General features: G+C 49.2%; 1 long non-coding RNA gene across 2 annotated transcripts; it reads right to left on the reverse strand.

Moving 5' to 3' along the window:
* Positions 1–19,899, reverse strand: LOC309645395. Of its 2 annotated transcripts, none has more exons than XR_014254862.1 (3): positions 15,608–19,899; positions 9,290–9,416; positions 1–1,750 (listed from the first exon to the last, which is right to left on the reverse strand). It is a non-coding gene; the product is annotated as an uncharacterized lncRNA (long non-coding RNA). The 2 variants fall into 2 exon arrangements; XR_014254863.1 differs by having other exon boundaries at positions 1–1,142; positions 1,668–1,750; positions 9,290–19,899.
* Between the last annotated feature and the right edge of the window lie 473 nt (positions 19,900–20,372).

Here is a 20,372-nt window from a genome sequence, read left to right on the forward strand (position 1 = left end):
CCTAGAATGAACACTGTTGCTCTTTGCACTACTGGAAGCAAATTTCAGGCTCGTAAGCCAAAAAGTTCCCACTTCAAATCCTGGCTCCCTCAGTGACTTACAGCCCTGGGACTTGGATGCAGAAACAAAGGTGCTAAGGGAACAAACTTTAAGGAGCTCTCACTGTCAGCTGCTGACCTTGCACTTGTAGGACCTGGAGAGTGAGTGCCTCCTTAAGAGTGAGGCATCCAGGGCACAAAATGAGATTATGGTAGGAACTCAATAAATATGGGTTGACTAGCTAAATGACAATGTCCTATCCCAGTGTATTAATTGGGGTACATTAAGCTATGCTGAGGTCACAAATAAACTCCCAAATCTCAGTGACTTAACCCAACAAAGGTTTATTTTTGGTTGCATATGGTCCAGTGGAGCTGGGCAGGTCTTCTCCATCTTTAAGCTGCATCTTCTCAAATCATCCTTCCCTACTCAAACGTGTGCCCTGATGCATCAGCATAATTCAGTTGCTTGTTTGAAGCGAAGAATTTCAGACCCCCCCACCCAGAATCAGGATCTGCATTTTAATGAGACCCCCAGGTGATATGTATGCACATAACCGTTTGTGAATCACCAGTCTAGACCAGTGGTCTCCGAGGTCACCTTAGAAAAGAGTGGCTGCGAAGGCACACTGGCCCTTCACTGCCTCAGACTGGAAGTGATGATGCCCATCTCTTCTGCTCATATTTTATTGGCCAGAACTAGTCGCATGACCCCCAAACTTGACTGCAAGGGAGGCTGGGAAACCGATCTTTCTCTGTGTGTCCATGAAGAGGAATCCGAGTGAGAGATATATGACATGTCATATGACATTGCTTCTCTGGCCTTCGGTTTCTGCATTTTTTGTTCATTTGTTTGTTTCAAGGCAGCCTTCTTGCTCTTTCATACCTGGGTCAGGCCTAACATTTTAGGGTCTAGGAAATGCATCTGAAAAGTGAAACTCGGGAAACACATCTAGATCAGGGCACAGCATATGGGAGGCAGGAAAAAATGTCTGCAGTTGCAAGGATGAAGCCAGTTTCACCCATTCACAGCTTGTCAGCTCCCTCCATGCCTTCCTCCTTCGTGTTCATTGCACATCTACATGCCAAGTCCTGTGCAAGAAGCTGTAGAGGTTGGGGAGGGAGGGATGTGAATAAATGCCCAACACTGGGACCTCACTGTTGTTACACTAGGTAGTAGGGACAGAGAAACCCGAAACAGACCCTGACCCAAACAGGGCTGGGAGTGAGCAGGGTCAGTGCTCCCGTGGCTGGACATACCCGCGTGAGAGGGGATCCCTGTACTCTGGGAAGATCAAGAATCAGTCACTTGAAAATCCCAGCTCTGACACTTGCTTCGTGGCTGTGTGTAAGTGCCCTCATCTCTCTGGGCCTCTGTTTCCCCTTTTTGGAAATTGAGATCTATGGCAGAGCCGAGGGATGCCCGTTTCAATATCCTTTCTCCCCTCCTTCCTTCATAATTGAACCCTGATTTTATTTGGGGTGGCAGTGCACTCAGCTTTGCGGCTAGGCATGGCCATGTGACCAGGTCCCAGCAGTAAGATATAAGCAGAAGTGCTGTGTGCAAATTCTGGGAAGGCTCCTGAAAGGGAAGGGCATCCCTTTTGTCCCAGCACCACCACTCCTCACTTTCTCCTGCTCCAGTCAGTCGTCAGATGTGATGGTGAAGCTTGACAGCCATCTTGGACCATGAGGGTATCTTGAAGATGGACCTTAGGTGCAGAGAAAAGAAGAGGAGAAATAGAGAAAGCCTGGATTCTGATGACATCAGAGCTGTGCCATACTCACCCTGGACTCCACCTATAGATTCCATTCACATGATTAAAAAAATAGCATACGTATTATATATAAGAATACTCTTAGAATATTAACATAATAATAATGTTATATATGTTATTCTGTATGCATATATTGGGTTGGCCAAAAAGTTCGTTCGGGATTTTCCGTAACATCTTCTGTAATTTTTGGCCAACTCAATAATATATGCATGTTTATGCCCCCTTGTTTAAGCCACCATTGTTTTGAGTATTGCTGGTGTAAAAGTGTTAATTGAGTTTTGTTATTGATCATGCATCTAGCAAACTTGCCAAACTCTCTTACTTGTTCTGATACGTTGTCAGCTTATTTAGTTAGTTTTTCAAGGTAAAGGATCACACCGTCTACAATGAACAGTTTTATCTCTTCTCTTCCAATCCTACACCTCTTATTTTCTCTCCTTTTAGCTGTAGCCTGACTTTGGCACTTTGTGTTAAGCAGTAACGGTGATAATGCACATTTTTGGCTTGTTCCTGATCCTGACATGCACATGAAGTTTCTCCACTAGGGATCATATTTTCTGGAGGTTTTTGATATTAATATCTCTACCAAAGGAAGGAACTTCTCTTATATGTTCCCAGTCTGCTAAGATTTTTAAAAAATCATAAATACCTAAGGATCTTATCAAAAGCTTTTTCTGCATCAATTGACATAATCATTGGATTTTCTTTTCCTTGATCAAATGATGCAGTGAATCACACTGGTGGATTTTCTGATGTTGATGCATTTCTGGGATAAATTCTTCGTGATGGTGAGGTATTATCATTATTTTAACACATTGCTGAATTTAGTCCACTAATATTTTAGTTAGTATTTTCCGTCCTGTATTCATAAGTGAAATGGGCTTACAATTTTCTTTTATTGTATTGTCTTATCTGGTTTTGGCAACCAAGATGACGCTTGTCTCATGAAGTAAGCTCGGCTGGCTTTTGCGGGCTTGTGGAGGAGCTACTTGTATAAGCTAGACATTAACTGTTTCTTAAAAATTCAACAGAATTCACCTGTAAAAATGTCTGGGTCTGATTTGGGAGAGTATGAGGGCTCTGACTACCAATTCAGTTTCTATAATACTGATTGACTTGTTTAAATTCTGTCTTTCTTCTTGGGCCAATCTTTTGGCATCTTATAACTCTCTAGAAGTGTATCCATTTTCCCTAAGCTTTCACATTCATGACTATATAACTGCTATATAACTATATAACAATAGTTTTAAAGTTACTTTTAATCCTTAAGTCAATATTATTCTCCTTTTTCACTCTATATTTTTACTTTATTTATTTGCCTCTTATCTCTTTTGTCATGATCAATCTTATCAGGACTCTGTCTCATATTAATTTCATCCCAGAAGCAGCTTTGGGTCCTACTGTTCTTCCATATTCTCCTTTTGTTCTCTAGTTCATTGATTCGCTCCCGGAAGGTGTTCTGTTATGTGCAGCTGAAGCTTATTTTTGTCCTTGCAATACTGAGTCGTTCCACATCTTCAGCGAGGTCACCTCCATCAGGAAGGTCCAGAGAGGGGGTCCAGCCAATGGCCATGACTTGCCCAAGTCTGGGTTCCTGCCCCGGAATGCGAGGCTCCATCTCTTCCAGACTGGCGGCCCTCACACTGCCCCTGCCTCTGGGCATGTTGGGAGGGGCTCATGGGAGAATTGCTGCTGCCGCCTGCTCCTCTGTCCTGTAAATAGCCAGCCCCCCAGGCGCCCCTCTATGGCCTCTTCTTCCACACATTCCTCAGTCTGGGCAGGAGTTCAGAGGTCTGCTCCTGGCCCTGAGATCCCAGGTGTCACGATGAGCTTCCCCTCCCGCATCCCCAGGACAGCTGCGGGGCTTGAACTATTTAACACTTGGCTTCAGTCTGAGCTGGCGGGGTTCTGCGTGCAGGGACTGATGTGGTCCCCCCGAGGAGGGGTGGGACGTGTGCTCTCAGCACACGCATGTGACTGTCTCTGCATACACCACCGTGAGCTGGGGTTCCTGGCAAGGAAGTGGTCCTCATTTGCTGGGTGAAGGGGTTGGGGCAGGAGCTATGCCGAGGATGCAGCTGGTGAGGCAAAGATAAGCCAGCTGGGGAGTCGGAGGAGGTCACGATGGGACGTGGGCTTTCCAAATTGGCATGAGGGTTTATTTACAGACATCGAATGCCAGGGAAAAGGCACTGAACCTGGCACATGTTAGATGCTAGATATTTATATTTGTTGCATAAATGAATACATGAATGAGTGAATTGGGGGACCCAAGCTTTAATCCCAGCTCTGTTGCTGTACATTCTTGGGGAAGTTCCGCTTTAATCCCAGCCCTGTTGCTGTACATTCTTGGGGAAGTTCCTCGGCCTTTCTTGGCCTCAATTTCCTCATCTGTAAAATGGGAGAGGGATGAATTCCATATTTTATAGTGCCTCTTTCTCTAGGGATTTCTGTTTCTATGCCTGGGAACATTTCTGGAGTGGCAGCTCTGACCTGGATGGAAGTATGCAGGCTGGGCCCTCAGGAATGCAGAGTTCTGAAATGTCAGAAGCAGAGGTGGGTCCTATAGATTCTCTGATGTCTGAATAATTACCAAAGTTCAGGAGATCCCACTGTGTTGGAACTAGTTGGTCAGGAGGAACCAGGCACCAGGGCAGAAGTGGCTTTGCTTTTGGCCAGACATCCCTTGGAGGAGGCAGATAACAGGTTAGGTTACTGCTTCCCCATCCAAGAGCCCCTTCATCATTCAGGATATCCAGTCTCCAGGAACTTACTTGTCACTGTCTGAGCCCCTACAGGTGCCATTATCTGTCTAATCCATCCATCCATCCATTTGTCTATCAATCCATCTGCCCATCCACTGATTCATTTGTTTACCTGTCCATTCATCCATTCATCTGTTTATCCACCTATCCATCCATTTGTCCATCCATCCATCCATCCATCCATCTGTACATTCATACATCCATGCATTCATTCAACAAACACTGAATGTAGTGGGCCATGCCCTAATATGAAATAAATAATAAAAAGCAAGGTCTCTGCCCACAATGAATTCACAGACTAGAGGGGAAGATAGAGACAAGCAAAGAGATGCTGACAGCAGAGTAAGTGGGGAGTACCAGGCACTGAGGGCAATGAGAAGAGGACCCAGCCTGGGAGGTGGGAGAGGAGGCTTTGGAAGTCTTACTGGAGGAGGTGACATCCGAGATGAATCTTGAAGCAAGAGTAGGAGTCTAGGCAAAAAGGCAACACAGGGAGACAGAGAGAACAGAGGCCTGAAAGCAATGTGAGAGCAGGGGTGTCTGGGGCGCTGTGAGTAGCTGAGTCCGGATGAAGCCTGGAGGCCTGGTGGGAGGTGAGGGAGATGAGGCTGGAGAGGCCTGGCCTGTGTTGGTTGGGGAGGACACTTGTGACTGGGGTGGGAATAGGGGCCGAGAACTTGGGGTATCCAGGGACCATCTGGAGGTGTAGAAAAGCTCTGGGTCAGGCATCAGAATGCCAGCTTCCTTCCTCCCTCTCCCCTGAGTGACCTCAGGCAAGTTACCTCACCTCTCTGGGCCTCGGTCCCCCTGCTGTGACAACCCTGTGACAGGGTTGCCCTTTGTGGCCTCTTGGGACCCTTCCAGCTCTGAGGACGTCCTTGAGTTACATGCGGTCAGCAAAACCAGTAACTGCATGAACATCTGGCCTGGCCTGAGGAGCAAGTTAATTGTTCCCAGCCCCTGTGCATGTCGAGGGGGGAGCGCCTTGGTTAGGGGGGCCCTGGTGAGGGGTGGCCCCTGTGGGGCTCCCCGTCCTGGGATGACAGGATGTGCCGAGCAGGGGGTGAGTCACCAACCAACCATCAGCTTGGGCCCCAGGGTTCCCAGGTGCGGGAAGGGGGCCCCATCCCCTGCTCCTCGCTGCCCAGAGCCCCCTTCTCAAGCCAGCAGACCCTTGTTCAGAAGAAAATCCCATTTGAAACTCTAATAATTAAAACAGGCCCAAAGAAAGTTGTTTGGGATAAATCAGAGGGTGGGAGCCCTTGTCTGGGGCTCTGGACCCTCTCCCACTCCTCGGCAGCCCCTGAGGCCCTAACCAAGGAGCCCCTCTGAGTTCAAGGGTCCAAACATCCTCAGGAGGGGAGATTGGGACCCAGAGGGGGAAGGGGCTGACGCTGGGGTCACGCATCATGTTGCCTTGCTCCTCTCCTCCCCGGGCTCTGACCGCGCTTCCCCAGCGCTGGACAACGGGGACGAGAACAAGCACCTCAGCGCAAACATCACAGCTTCTCGGTGGCACCACAGGGAACGTGGGCTAGCTCTGCCCCAGACGAGACCCCAGCAGGTTTTGCCTTCATCTCTGGGCCTGTGTCTCCGCAGCTCTACAGTGGGAAGGCCGGTGAGAGATTAGAAACAACTAGCATTGATGGAAGGCTTACTGTGTACCAGGCATGAATTTAATCCTCACAGCAACCCTCTAAAGGATGCATCATTATTATCCTCGTTTCACAGATGGGGAAACTGAGGCACCAAGAAGTTAAATAGCTTGCCCACGTTCACATAACAGGTAGGAGGCAGAGCTGGGATCTGAACCCAGGTAGCTGGCCCCTGAGTCCTGGCTCTTATCCACTGTGCTGTGCCGCCTCTTGAAAGATGGCTTGGAAGCATCTTCCGGTCCCTACTGTCTGGGATTCAGGCAGTGAGCTAGAAGTGGTTCAGAGGGAAGGGAGAAACTCAGTCACATCCTGGCTCTGTCGCTTGCTGTGTGACTTTGGGTGAGTCACTTCACCTCTCTGGGCCTCTGTTTCCAAGCAGGGATGCTGTGAGAATTGAAGGGCTGGGGTAGCATTGCCTTCAGGGGTGGCACACTCACTGGGACTGATGGTCCTTCAGTCTTCACCCACGGCCCCTTCCTTGTAGCCACTGTCTCGGTGGGGAGAGGCAGTGGCCACAGTTGAGACTTTCCCTTCCATCTCCAAGCTGCCTGGCTGGGTCTCCAGGAGAAGTTGTTTCCCTAACCTCCCAACCCCTCAGAAAGGACCAACAGGGTTGGTTCCAGCTACACCCTCCCTCTTGTCTCAGAGCCCAAGACCTGTCCCCTTAGAGGCCAATTCCTCCTCTGACAACCAGGTGGGCATATGAGCTGCCCAGGCTATGGTGAGGGGCGTCTCACCAGCTCCCAAGAACCTAAGTGGGTGCAAGTGGGACAGAGAGGCCCTGATACTCCATCCCATCAGCGCCACCAGCCCCCGAACAAAACACTTCATTACTGGAAGCCCAGCCAGGCAGAGGGGGTGGAAGTGGCCATGTGGCAGGAAATCGTGCAGGGCCAGCCAGGCCTCAGCCCTCGAAGCCAGCAGCCCGTGGACTGACCATGCGGGTTTGGCTCACTGGGGTGTTTACGGAAACGCTGGCCCTGAGGCCGGCCTAGCTGCTGGCCTGGGATCCCCTGAGTCACCCCCAGGCCTCAGAGTGCCAGCTTGGCAGGAGACATCAAAGGCTGCAGCTGAGGCCTTGTTTTCCTCCACAGCCCACCTGGGGAGTGGAAAGTTGAGAAGCCCGGCAGTCAGTAAGTGGTGGAGACGGGCAAGGTCTTCAGATCACGCCCTTTCTGGACCCTGCTGGAAAGCGGCATCAACTCGGGAGAGGTGTGGGGCAAGTGGCCTCTGGAGCTGGGCTGCCTGGGTTCAAATCCTGGCTGCACCCCTCTCTGGCTATATAACTCAGGGTAGTTTGCTGAACTTTTCTGAGCCTCAGTTTGCCTATCTGTAAAATGGGGATGTGATAATAGTATATACTTTCCAAGGATAATGACATGATTTCATATTTGTAAAGTGCTTAGAGCAGTGGCTATCACACACTCAGTGCCATAAGTGTTTGCTACAGAAATCGTTTCAATTTAAATATTATTTGTTGAACCTCCAGGCCATGACTGAGGAGCTAAAGTTATGGAGGTACATCAGATTTAGATCCTGCCCAGGGTGCTTCAAGGTCAAGGTGAGGGATGGAGGTTGGAGGATTAGGAGGTTGGGAGGGGGGTGATTTCCCTGATGACAGTCACGATGGTAACTAATGGTGAATATCTGCCTCCCCAGCCTCTGTTTTTAAGAACTGGGGCCACATGAGTCCATTCACGGCTCTATCCCAGTGACCAGCACAGAGACTGGCACCAGGTGGGTACTTAAGCCTGATGTGGAATGCGTGGGTGAACACCTGATGCTTTTTGAGCCCTGACCGTGGTACTGGCACTGAGCCCAGAGCATTACGTGCACGGCCCCCTTCCTGTCCCTCAGTGCCCCAGTGGAGAAAGTCGGATCATTCTTTCTGTGTTCAGAGAAGCAAAATGAAGCCCAGCTGGTAGGTGGCAGAGCTGGGACTGAACTCACGTCTAAGTTCAAAACCTGCCTTTTAATTTTTTTTAAATTAATTTATTTTTGGCTGCATTGGGTCTTCGTTGCGGTGAGCGGGGGCTACTCTTCGTTGCGGTGTGCAAGCCTGTCACTGTGGTGGCTTCTCTTGTTGCGGAGCACAGATTCTAGGCACACAGGCTTCAGTAGTTGTGGCTCGTGAGCTCTAGAGCGCAGGCTCAGTAGTTGTGGTGCACGGGCTTAGTTGCTCCACCGCATGTGGGATCTTCTGGGACCAGGGCTCGAACCCTTGTCCCCTGCATTGGCAGGCGGATTCTTAACCACTACACCACTAGGCAAGCCCAAAACCTGCCTTTTAAAACACTAAGCTACCTCTTGTCTTCCCCAGATGCCAGCGTGGCATCAAATTGCACAGTCCCCCTCAGGCCTGGGAGTTCAGAGTTGTGCCATTTACACACCTCATTCCTGCCCGAGAAGATCCAGAAGGATCTTGGTGGAAGGAGGACATTCTAGACAGAGGAACCCACCTGTGGAAAGGCAAAAAGGCAGGACCAGCCCTCTGCACTAGTCTCCGCAAATAGCCTTGAATGCCAGGAAAATATTTAGATGATCCTGTGGCGAGGGAGTTCCCAAAACATCCTGAGCAAAGCTTGTACAAGGCCAGATGCACAAGCACTCTGGTGGCCAGGATGGAAGATGAATTACCAAGGAAGGGGGTCAGAGGCAGGGAGAAAATGAATTTGTACAAATAAAACTCAGCATCGTTCCTGAGCTGTCTCCCCCACGTTGAAACTTACCTACCCTGTGTTCCACCTCATCCAGAGCAGTGTGTGCGTGCCTTGGGGGCCCAGGGCCTGGGCATAGAGCAACCAGGCTTAGGGTCCTTGGAGCCCAGAAGCATGCCTTCCTCCCCACCCATCCAGCCCCTGCAATGACGTCCTTTTGGGTTAATCCCATTTTGGCCACAATGGCTGCTAGCAGAGGGAGGAGGCACAGAAGATAAAGGTGATTGGGGTCAAGTGCCCACAAGACCCTTAGCAGCCAAGCCTCAGCACCCAGCCCACCTAGGATGCAGACAAATAAGTGTTCAGATCTTGGACCTACCATATACTTGGACCTACCTGACTTGGTGCCTTGAGGTCTTCCTCATTCATAACATACAGACAATAATACCTGAGAGGGCTGTTGTGAGGATTGACCGAGATCTCAACGTGAGGCAAGTAGCACAGCACTGGTCCAGAGTGAATGCTGGATAAATATGAGATCAATGTCATTATTATCACAGCCTGGAGGCAGAAGCCACTCTCTGGCCTGGGAAGAACTCAGAAACCGCCTGTTGTGGCTTGATAATGCCCAGAGGGCATCTGGGACATCCCTCTGTCCCAGGTACCAGGGACCTGACTTAGCTCAGGGGGGTCGGTCTCCCCCAGTGGCCTTTGGGGCCCCTGCCTGGAGCCATCTATTTGCTCCATCACGTGAGTTGTGGGATTAGATCATCTTGGTGTGTGTGTACTTTAACGAGGCTCTCACCCTCAGGCTACTGCAAGTGCAGGGTCAGCACCTGAGAGCCAGCACCTCCTTAAATGCTATGCTCTGGGCACCTGGCTTGCCTCACCCTAGCCCCGGATCTGTGCGAGGTTGGGATAGTAGTTATCCCCATTTGATAGATGTGAAAACTGAGGTTTCCCCAGATTGGGCACCTGTCCAATGTCACACAACGGGGGAGGAAGAGGCAGACCCCGGTCTCTTTGCTTTTGAAGTCTAGGGCTCCATTTACCCTGAGGAGCTGCCTCCCAGCCTAGGATGGAGGGACTCAGTCCATCTCCCCAGAAGGCCCAGCAACCTGAAGAGAAGCCTAGAACCGGCCTCCTCTGGCTGGCCAGGGCCGCTGGGAACGCTGGCCTGCAGGGCGGAGGCTTGGCTATTTCTCTACACATTCCTAGGGGTTAAGACGGGGGACCCAGGCTCCCGGCATCAGCCATCACGTTCCCCAGAAGGAATCTCTATTCATAACAAACCCCAAAGGTCATTTGTCTGGGAAGAAGCCTTCTATCTCCTCCCCAGGGAGGGAGAGAGGGCCCCAGCCTTTATGGAGACCACCTGGGTTCCCAGTGGGGCTGCCCTGCTTCTGGCTGGCCTGTGAACCCCTCTGGGTTTCATCTGTGGATGGTGTCTGGATGGGACAGGTGGACAGAGAGGATGAATGAACATCCCATTTGAAGCAGCCCCTAGAGAGATAAGACTGTGTGGACTCTGGACTCAGCCTGTCTGAGCTCAAATTTCCTTTCACTCCCTCCTAGCTGTGTGGCCTTAGGCAAGTTACTTTACCTCTCTGTGCCTCAGTTTCCTCTGCTGTAAAATGGGGATAATAATAATACCTACTGCGTAGGGTTGGTATGAGGATTAAATGCGATTCATTCATTCAACAACTGTTTACTGGAGATCTACCAGCTTCCGGGCAGTGAGTAATATGGCAACAAGTAAAAGAGACAAAACTCCCTACCTTCAAGTTTTTAAAGAGGAAGTAGCATGACGAATATTATTTTCTTTAGAAAATGCTGGCACCAAAAAAATAAAGCAAATATGATAAAATGTTAACAGTTGTTAAATCTAGGTGATGGGCAAATGGCAAAAGGGTGTTCATCATCTGTATTCTATGCTTTTGTGAATGTTTGAAGTTTTTTTTATAAATACAAGGAAAGAAAGGAAAGAAGAAAAAGAAGTAAGATAGAATGAATGGTAGAAAGAAACAAGAGAGGGAGGAGGGAGGGAGAAATCATTGCCCTTTTGAAACTTAAAATCAAGTGGGGGAAATAGACAATAAATAAATAAGTATAATAGGCTGCATCAGTTAGTAATTTGGAGAAAAAGAAAGAAGAAGAATCAGGCATTCGCAGGGGCCGGGGGTTCCATTTTAAACCACATGGTCAGGGAAGGCCTCCCTGGGAAGGTGACATCTGAGAGTAGAGCTCAGTTCTCCTGGTTTCCAGACCTGGGTCCTCCCAGTGTCCCCGTCCAGCTTCTACCCAGTGAAAGAATCACGGTAAAAGCCCAGAATCCAAGACTCTTGGGATGGTGAAATTTTAGAATTGTGTCTCAATTCAAAATTCCGATGAGCAGGAAAGTTAATCTAAATTTTTATGACCATACCCTATTTCCTATGTGGACAGAAAATTAGTCTCAATCAATTTGGTTTACTCCGCCCATTCCATCATTTGCGTGCCCACACACACACTTCCCCTGTGATTGCATCTTGCTGAGAGGTTGTTTCAGGCCCTTTTTGGCTTCAACACACCACATGACCATTTCACCATTCAAGCCCTTCCCCACTCTCTACTTTTGGACTCTTCAAAGCTCTCTGGGGTCACGCTGACCCACGAGATTCAAAACATGCTCACTCATAGCTTTTTGTCTGGCTCTCTTCCTGATTTTTTATTTGGAAAAAAGGAGAGAGGGGAGGGGAGGGCTGTGCATCAGTCAGGGTCCGCCAGGTTAGGGTGCAGTGAAAACCACCTCCAGTCTTGCTCCTTAGCCACTCATGCTGCGTGTCTGCTACAGCCCCACGCTGTGCCTCCTCCCTCCAAAATCCAGGCTGATGGAATAGCCACCACCCCCAAATATTGTAGAGCAGAGGGACAGAAAGGCATCAAATCCCACCTTTCTCTGATTCACGAGGTTTCACTGTGCCTCAGGTCCCTTCGGGAATGGTCTTTTTGGGGAGAACGGGGTACTTTTGAAACCTAAAAACTTGCTCTCTGCTTTTACTGAAATGTCCACTCCCCGAGTCAGTGGACGCTCCACGGTCTACCTGCCTGAGTCAGGACTAGAAAACACAAAAGGGAAAAAACGCAGGCAGTCTTAAATTCCTAGATTTTGAGTATCGTGCAGTCTTAGATTGCAATCTAAGGAAATGGGATCTGAGAATCTTACCATCACTGACTTTCAAAACTGAAAGGTCTTTGAATCCAATATCACTTCTCGTGCGGGAGTTGCCTCTCTCACCTTCACAGGTAGCTGCCAGCCTTCGCTTGTACCCTCTCAGGGCCAGGAAGCTCATCACATCCCAAGGCAGCCTACTCCGTTATGGATCAGCTCAAAACATTCAAACGTTCTGCTTTATAAAGTGAGCCAAAAAGTCTTTCTCTCGAGACCTTCCAGTCCAAGTCCCTGTTATTTTACTGGGAGAGTAAGGGTGAGGCCATCACCAGCACAGCCTTGGAGACAGGCTGAAGTAGCAGCCAGCCTGAAGTCATTGAATATTTCATGAAACCCTGAACAGCCCTGAGAGCCAAATCAATGATTCCTCTGATGCCTGAAACACTACCATAATGGTCTGTGGATCTCTATTAAGGAGGCTTATAAATAGTAGAAAGAATAAAGGCTTGGACTCAGACCTAGGTTCAAATGCTGACATTTTGATGCTACCGGTAGGCAAGTCTCATCACCTCTCTGAGCCATGGTTTTCCCATCTATCCCATAAGGATAATAACAACAGCAACAATAATAGTACCTCCTAGGCAGGACTGCTTTGTGAATCCAATGGGATAATGTATCTAAACACCTGACACAATGTCTGGTACACAGTAGGTACTCAGCTTGACCTGGGTTCAAATCCAGGCCTCTTATTATTTGTATGTCCTGGGGCTTCACTTCCTTGAACCTCAGATTCCCCATCTGTCAGGTGGAGTTAATATTATTCACACCCCACAGGGTCTGATCAGGAATTTTTAAGTTCATATTTACTGATAATGTGCTAAGCTCTTTATCTGGGTTGCACATTTAGTCCTCTACTTATTAGGTAGAATATTTATAAGCTCCCAATGTTAGTAATGGAGAAACTGTGGCACAGAGAGGTTGAGTGACTTGTCCAAGGTCATGGTGCTGGTGCGAGTCACTTAGGAGGTTTCAGGCTGCAAGTAACAGAACACCTTGATATTCCTGACTTAAGATGGACTTTTGTGCTCAGAACACCTGGAGGTTGCATGGTTCCCGACTGGTTGATGCAAGGGCTCAATGATGTCAGCCAGGACCCATATTATAGCTCCAGCATCCTCAGTGTGGTGGCTTCAGCCCTCAGCCTTGGCCCTGCATGGTCTCAACATGGCTGCCAAGGTTTCAGACATCATATCCTCACACAGCTACTTATGGGGGAAGAATAGGGGACCTTCTCCCCACAGCTTTTTTTAATTTATTTATTTATTTATTTATTTATTTATGGCTGTGTTGGGTCTTCGTTTCTGTGCGAGGGCTTTCTCTAGTTGCGGCAAGCGGGGGCCATTCTTCATCGCGGTGCGCGGGCCTCTCACTGTTGCGGCCTCTCTTGTTGCGGAGCACAGGCTCCAGACGCGCAGGCTCAATAGCTGTGGCTCACGGGCCCAGTTGCTCCGCGGCATGTGGGATCTTCCCAGACCAGGGCTCGAACCCGTGTCCCCTGCTTTGGCAGGCAGATTCTCAACCACTGCGCCACCAGGGAAGCCCTCCCCACAGCTTTTTATAATTGAAGCAATCTCTTCTCAGAAACGCCCCCAGCAGATTTTATTTCTCCTTGGCCAAAACTGGGTTACATTCTTGTGGAAGTCTGCTAGTGCGCACCAATCACCATATTCTTTCTGGGCACACAGTTGGACCACATTTCGCAGCCCCGTGTGGTTAGATGTGGTCATGTGACTGAGTTCTGGCCAATGGGATGTGAGTAAAAATAACTGCACCGTTTTCAGGTCTGGCTTATAGAAACCTCCTCCCCACAATCTTTGCTTTCCTTCCTCATCTTTCTGTTTTGAAAAGGACTCTGAGGACAAGGAAAGCAGAGTCACAAGACAGGAAGAGTCTCAGTCCTTAAATGGCTACCCAGAGCAGAGCCCTCCTGCCAAGACTTCTTGTGCAGTGATGTGAGGAAAAACCAAAGACTGGTGACGTAAAGCCACTGAAAGCTTATTACAGGTTATTTATTACAACAGCTAGCGTGACCTAACCAGCCAATACACATACCCATTCCTAAAACCTGGGGACTGCGGAACCTTGAAGGCTTAGCTCCTGGGGCTGGGAAAGAGATTTCTTCTAGAGCACACTGCCCACTTCTGAACAAAGACAAGGCTCTAGAGAGAAAGATGGAAGCAGGAAGGGGAGTGAGCAATGGGTTCTAGACTTGAGCTGGATCTAAGATCGAAGGAAGATGGGGCTTGGGGGAGAGCCGCCTTCCTCATGCACTGGTGCTAAGAGGATTGCATACAAGGAAGGGAGGGCTTCTGCAAATAGCCAGAGCTGGCCTGTCAGACCTGCTCTCAGTGGGGTCACCAGCCCCTCTGGCCACCCCAGGGCCCTTGTTGGCTTATCTCTCTGGACCACACCCCATGGACCATCCTGCAGATGGCAGGCAGAGAATGGGGCAACTGTAGATTCATAACATATGATGGCTCCGCCTGAGGAATTTGAGTTTCTTAGAACCCCTTGCTCGGGGACTCTTAGCCTACAGAGTGTCAGGCACGAAGAGGCCTGGCGGGCTGGGCCTGGCGGTCTGGGTGGAGTTGTTCAGGCTGCTTCTCCCTCCTCTCCCTGGGGAGGGGAATTTGCATGGTCATAAGAGACCAAACTTGGGCATTTCAATTCCACAACTTCCTGGGCTGGTCCCCTGGACAAGTGAGCCCACCTCTCTGAACCTCAGTGTTTGCATCTGCAGAATGGGGGAATAAAATTAGCTCCTTCCACATGGGTGAAGAGGAAATGAAATCACCGATATAAAGTGTTAAGCCGAAGACCTTGAAGCCAGTCAGTGCTCCTTAAGTGCTGGCTGCCCTCATCTTCGCTGGAGGGAGGTGTCCACCTCCGGATTCTGTCACCGCCCCCTCCCCATCCTGCATCTCCAAGGCTAGGGTTGACAGGGGCCACAGCACTCCCAGAAGAGCTTTCTCTTCCCCGGAGCAGATGTACTGGATGGAAGCAGCCCTGGCAGGGTTGGTCCTAGCCCTGACTCGTCCTCTTGCCAGGATGTCACCAATCTCAGCTTGCCAAGCTTCAGTGTCTTCACCTGGACGACGAGCACAGTCCGCCCCCACCACTTCCATCACACAGATTGTACAGAGCTCAACGGAGGCAGTCGATCGTTGGGCTTCAGTAGCCAGACTCCACAGGCACCCAGCCCTGTGTTCGAATCCCAGCTCTGACCTCCTCTCATTTTGTGACCTTGAAGATGTCACTGATCTAAGGCTTGGGGGCATTCGAGTGGGTTAACACTGGCTCCTACCTCAGAGGAGGGATAAAATGGGACCAAGGATATAAAGTGCTCAGCTCTATGCCAGGGACTTGGAAGGGCTCAGTTAAAAATAGCAATTATTATTATCGCCTCTGGTCTCAAGATTTTGGAAAGTACGGAGAGGGCTATAAATCGAAAGGTTCTTAGCTCAGTCTCCATGAGATACATAAGAGGAAAGTTCCACCCTCACCTTGAGGCCCTCTGAGTCCCCCGATGCCCCCTGCCTCAGATGGCTCTTCCAGATCTCACTTCTGCTACCCTCTTCTGAGAATTAGAGCCACGAGGGAGGCAGCATGGTGAGGGGCTGGGAGTCTGGAATTCTGAGTTCCAGTTCAGCTTCCACTGCTCTCTGGCTGTGTGACCTTAGGCAAATGCATGCAGGCTCTACCCTAAGGACCCATCGGCCTATGACATTCACTGACTCCTTCCTCACAACAGCCAGTGGCCAAGGAGGGAGGGTGTGGCTCCCTCTCGGGGTCAGGCTCAGGGTCACTGCTCTGTGTGGAATCTGGGCTCTGCCTTCCAGAACTGCCTCTCCTGATGCCTGGAATTCCACCATTCATGACTCATGCCTTTGGGAAATCAGTGACCTCAACCCACTGTGTAATAACAATAACAGTCGCTCATGGCTTTTCTTTGCTGATACTCCTGGGTCTCAGTTTGTCTCAGCACGCTGCTGTGATGTAGGCAGTGAAAGTGAGGATCAGGGGCAGAAAGCGAGGCGCCCAGAGCTACACAGCAAGTTAGTGGTTGAGTCTGGCATCCCGTCTCCTGGCTTCTTCGTCAGTGCTGTTTCCCTTTCAAACAACTTTCTTTAAAAATGCCGCCCCTGACCTTTGTGCAGCCATGTTCACAGCAGAACCATTCACAACAGCCAAAAGGTGTGAGCAAACTTAAGCATCTATCGACAGATGAATGGATCAGCAAAATGTGGTTTATACATGCAATAGAATATCATTCAGCCTTTAAAAAGGACATTCTAACACAGGCTACAGCAAGGAAAAGAGTATAGGACATTATGCTGCGCAAAATAAGCCAGTCACAGAAGGACCAATATTGTATGATTCCACTCATATGAGGTCCCTAGAGCAGTCAAATTCATAGAGACAGAAGGTAGCAAGGTGGTTGCCAGGGGCCGGGGGAAGGGGGATGGGGAGTTAGTGTTTAATGGGTACAGAGTTTCAGTTTCACAAGACGAAAGTTACAGAGATGGATGGTGGTGACGGTAGCACAACAATGTGAATGTACTTAATGCCACTAAACTGTACACTTAAAAATGGTCAAGATGGCAAATTTATGTTATACATATTGTGCCGAAATTTTAAAATAAAAAAAAATTTGCTGCTTCTAAGAGGAAGATGGTAAGTCCTAACATTTTGAAGGACATGTCACTTAGTTTACCATGATTTGTATCAGTCAGATAGTCTAGGTCATGCTGCTGTAAGAAAGAACCCTCAAATCTGACTACTGAGTCAAGCACTTAACCACTGCTCCATTACTGCCTCTCGCACCAAACCCTGTAGCCCCTGGAACCTTCTTCCTTGCTGTCGTAAACCTCTCCCTCCTCTGTCTGCACCGCAGGCCCAGGATAAGGCAATGGAATCAGTCAGATTCACCCTTGACTGGCTGTGTGGCTGTGGGTAAGCCAGCCAACCTCTCTGAGCCTCAATTTACTCATCTGGGAAATGGGGCAATAACAGAACCTCAAGGGGAGAATTCAAGAAGCATGGAAAGCATTTACCATGGCCTCAGGCATGCTGTCAGCCTGTGGGGATATTTAAGCCTCAGGAAGAGTTTGACCCTCAAGTTCAACAATCCCATGAGAAACACCTTCTTCCTGCCAACCTTGCGTCAGGGGCAGGGAATGGGTGGGATGGGAGCCAGAGGCTGTAGAGACAGTTGTCTCGAGCCTGAAATACTTTTCTCCCCAATAATCTGTTTTCAATCTCTCATTTCTTTTTTTTTTTTTTTTTCTCCTTTTTAAAACTCATCCTGCCAAAAAACAAGCATGTAAGTGTGTGTCAGCTCCCAGCCCAGTCAACATATCACCCTTTGGGAATTTCTGCTTTAAATGCAGGGGTGCGGGACCCTTCAATAAACCACATGCGTTTCAACCTCCACACCTTTGCACGGGCTGGTTCTCCTCCCTGCCACTTGGTACCCTGTGCCCTGGGTCTATTCCGAGCCTGTTCATCATCTCTCAAGGTTCGGCCACAGGGCCCTCTCCTGCAGCAGCCCCTCTGCTCTCTGTCTCTCCCGTGTTCACAGGACCCCTACAATTTCCCCAGGTCTGGACACATTTTGAATTCTTGTCTCCTCTTCTTATTTATCCTCTTTGAGGGCAGGGACAGTGTCATCCACTTCTCTGCCAAGTCTGAGGCTTTCATGAATCAGAGAGCCTTCATGACCACCATATCAGTGGGAGATGATGATGATTATTATCCCCATTTTACAGATGAGAAAATGGAGGTCCTGAGAGCAAAGGTGAGTGGGCACACCGTTGGGGAATCGGGACCCCTCTCCCCTAGGTCCCTACCTTCACTAAGCCTCCCTGCTGGAGGCTTAACCTGCATCAGCAGGGAGTGGGTGAGTGTGGCAGTGGCCTGCAAGCTCTTCTCTGAACTGTTTCCTCCTCTTCCTGGACACAGAGCTGGTCTACATCTCCCAGCCTCTCTTGCAAGGGAAGCAAGGCCTTTTTGGTAGACTTTCCATGCCTCTTTGTGTCACCGAGTCCAAGCTCACTCTGCTCGCCTCACGGCAGGCCAATGAATCAGAAACAAGGTGTCGAGTCAGGGAATACGACTTTATTCGGAAAGCCGGCAGACCAAGAAGATGGCAGACTAGTGTCTTTGATAAACCATCTTATCTGGGTCTGGAGGCCAGTTTCTTTTACAGAATCAGAGAGGGAGAGGTGGTGAGGAAGTAAAGTAAAAGGGCCATCAGTCTTGCAAAACTTCCCCCGAAATGACCAGCCGAGGTGAGGGGATGTGTTAGTTTCTTTTTTCTTGCAGCCATTCACAGGTGCACAGGGTTCCCTGAGGCAGGCCATTATGTATGATTATAATAACAAAAGCAATGTAAAGCAAAGGTCAGAGTCAAAGAAACAGATCCAATGGGGAGTCTGATTTAGCTCTTCCCTGTTACATTTGCAATGCGACTTCGTCCTGGCTCCCCCGTTCAAGAGGTGGATTCTGTTTCCCTCAAATAAGGTTTGGCCTTGGGTCTCTCTCTAGTCCATAGAATGTGGTGGAAGCAACCTTGTGCTAGTTCTGGATGCGGCTTCTAGAAGCCCTGCAGCTTCTCTCCGTGCCTGTCTCTGTTTCTCTCTGCTTCCTCTGCCAGCCTCAGGAGAACGGGAGGGCACGTGCAGTGGAGCCACGTTGTCTCAGCCAGCTTTTAGATGACAGACAGGTCTACTGTCTGTCATCTACTGCTTTAGGTCACAAACATGGTCTCCACTCAAATTTTAAATGTCCAGTCAAGATACTCAAGGCAACTACTAACTTGATTTGGTTTTAGACCTTCTCCCCTCGTTTTTCCCGACAGTGGGGAAGACGGACAGAAGGTGAGGCGGGGTAGGGGTGTAGGTCTTTCTCCCTTTCTCCTCCCCTCCCCCACAGGAGGGGCAAGGGGACTCGGTGGAGATGGCAGCACTGTTGTGGGCTCCATGGAGACAGTCATCTCTGCGGGGCTGCCCCTCTCCTCCTGAGGGTCCCTGTCGCTCCTTGCTCAGCCCTGGGAATCCAGCATTCAGTGCCAGCCTCTTGCCCCTCTGGGAAGCCCTACAGGACAGGACCCAAGATCACCCCCTGCCAGCCAACCCCACCCCCCCCCCATACACACACAGAGCCCCCATTTGATCTAGAAACCCTCCCAGGTCCCCTCGCCAGAAGTGCCACCTCTGTTTCACTGTCGCAGGTCAGAGCCCCTCGGCTGGTAGCTGCAACCCCTCCTACACAGCGACTCAGCAAGCACCACCTCCACCCCCGCTCCCTTCATCTTCTCTGAGTCCATAGTGGCTGAAGACACGAGGCCGGGGCTGGCTCCTGGTCCACTTCCTTGTAAGTCCTTTGTACGTGTCACTTCTTTCCTATCTCTGTATCCTCTGCTTAACATTTTGATATATTTAAACATACGGGAACATCACTTCTACCCTGTTCTCCCCTTGGTTTTTATTACCCATTATGTCTTGAATATTCTTTCTCACCTTTCCTTATAGACACCTCACTTTTTAAATTTTTAAGTTGTGGTAAAATGTACATAATATCAACTTTACCTTTTTAGCCATTTTTAAGTGTACGGTTCAGTGGTATATCCACGTGGTTGTACAAACATCACCACCACCCATCTCCGAATGCTTTCCATCATCCAGAACTGAAACCTGTCCCCATTAATCAGCAACTCTCCATCCCCCCCTCCTCCCAGCCCCTGGCAACCACACTTCTGCTTTCTGTCTCTATGAATTTGACTCCTCTAGGTACCTCTTTTAAGTGAATCATAGAGTATTTGTCCTTTTGCGACTGGCTTACTTCACTTAACATAATGTCCTCAACGTTTATCCACGTCGTAGCATGTGTCAGAACTTCCTTCCTTTTTAGGGCTAAATAATATTCCGTTCTATGTATATACAACATTTTGTGTATCCATTCATACATCCTTGGACACTTGGTTTGTTTCCATCTTTTGACTACTGTGAATAATGTTGCTATGAATGTGGGTGTACAAATATCTGTTCAAGACCCTGCTTTCAATTCTTTGGGGTATTTACCCAGAAGTGGAATTGCTGGATCAAAGGGTGTATGCATTTCAGGGGAACTTCTTATGGTTTAACATCTATACAAAGCTGAGCACAAATCCTAAGTGTTTAGCTTTGTGAATTTTCGTAGAGTGATCACACTCTTGAAACCAGTGCCGGACCAACTGAAGAATAGCCCACAGAAAGTAGCCATCATCCT

Source organism: Balaenoptera physalus (assembly GCF_965194825.1).
Source record: "Balaenoptera physalus genome assembly, chromosome: 16".
In the NCBI taxonomy this organism is placed as follows: Eukaryota; Metazoa; Chordata; class Mammalia; order Artiodactyla; family Balaenopteridae; genus Balaenoptera; species Balaenoptera physalus.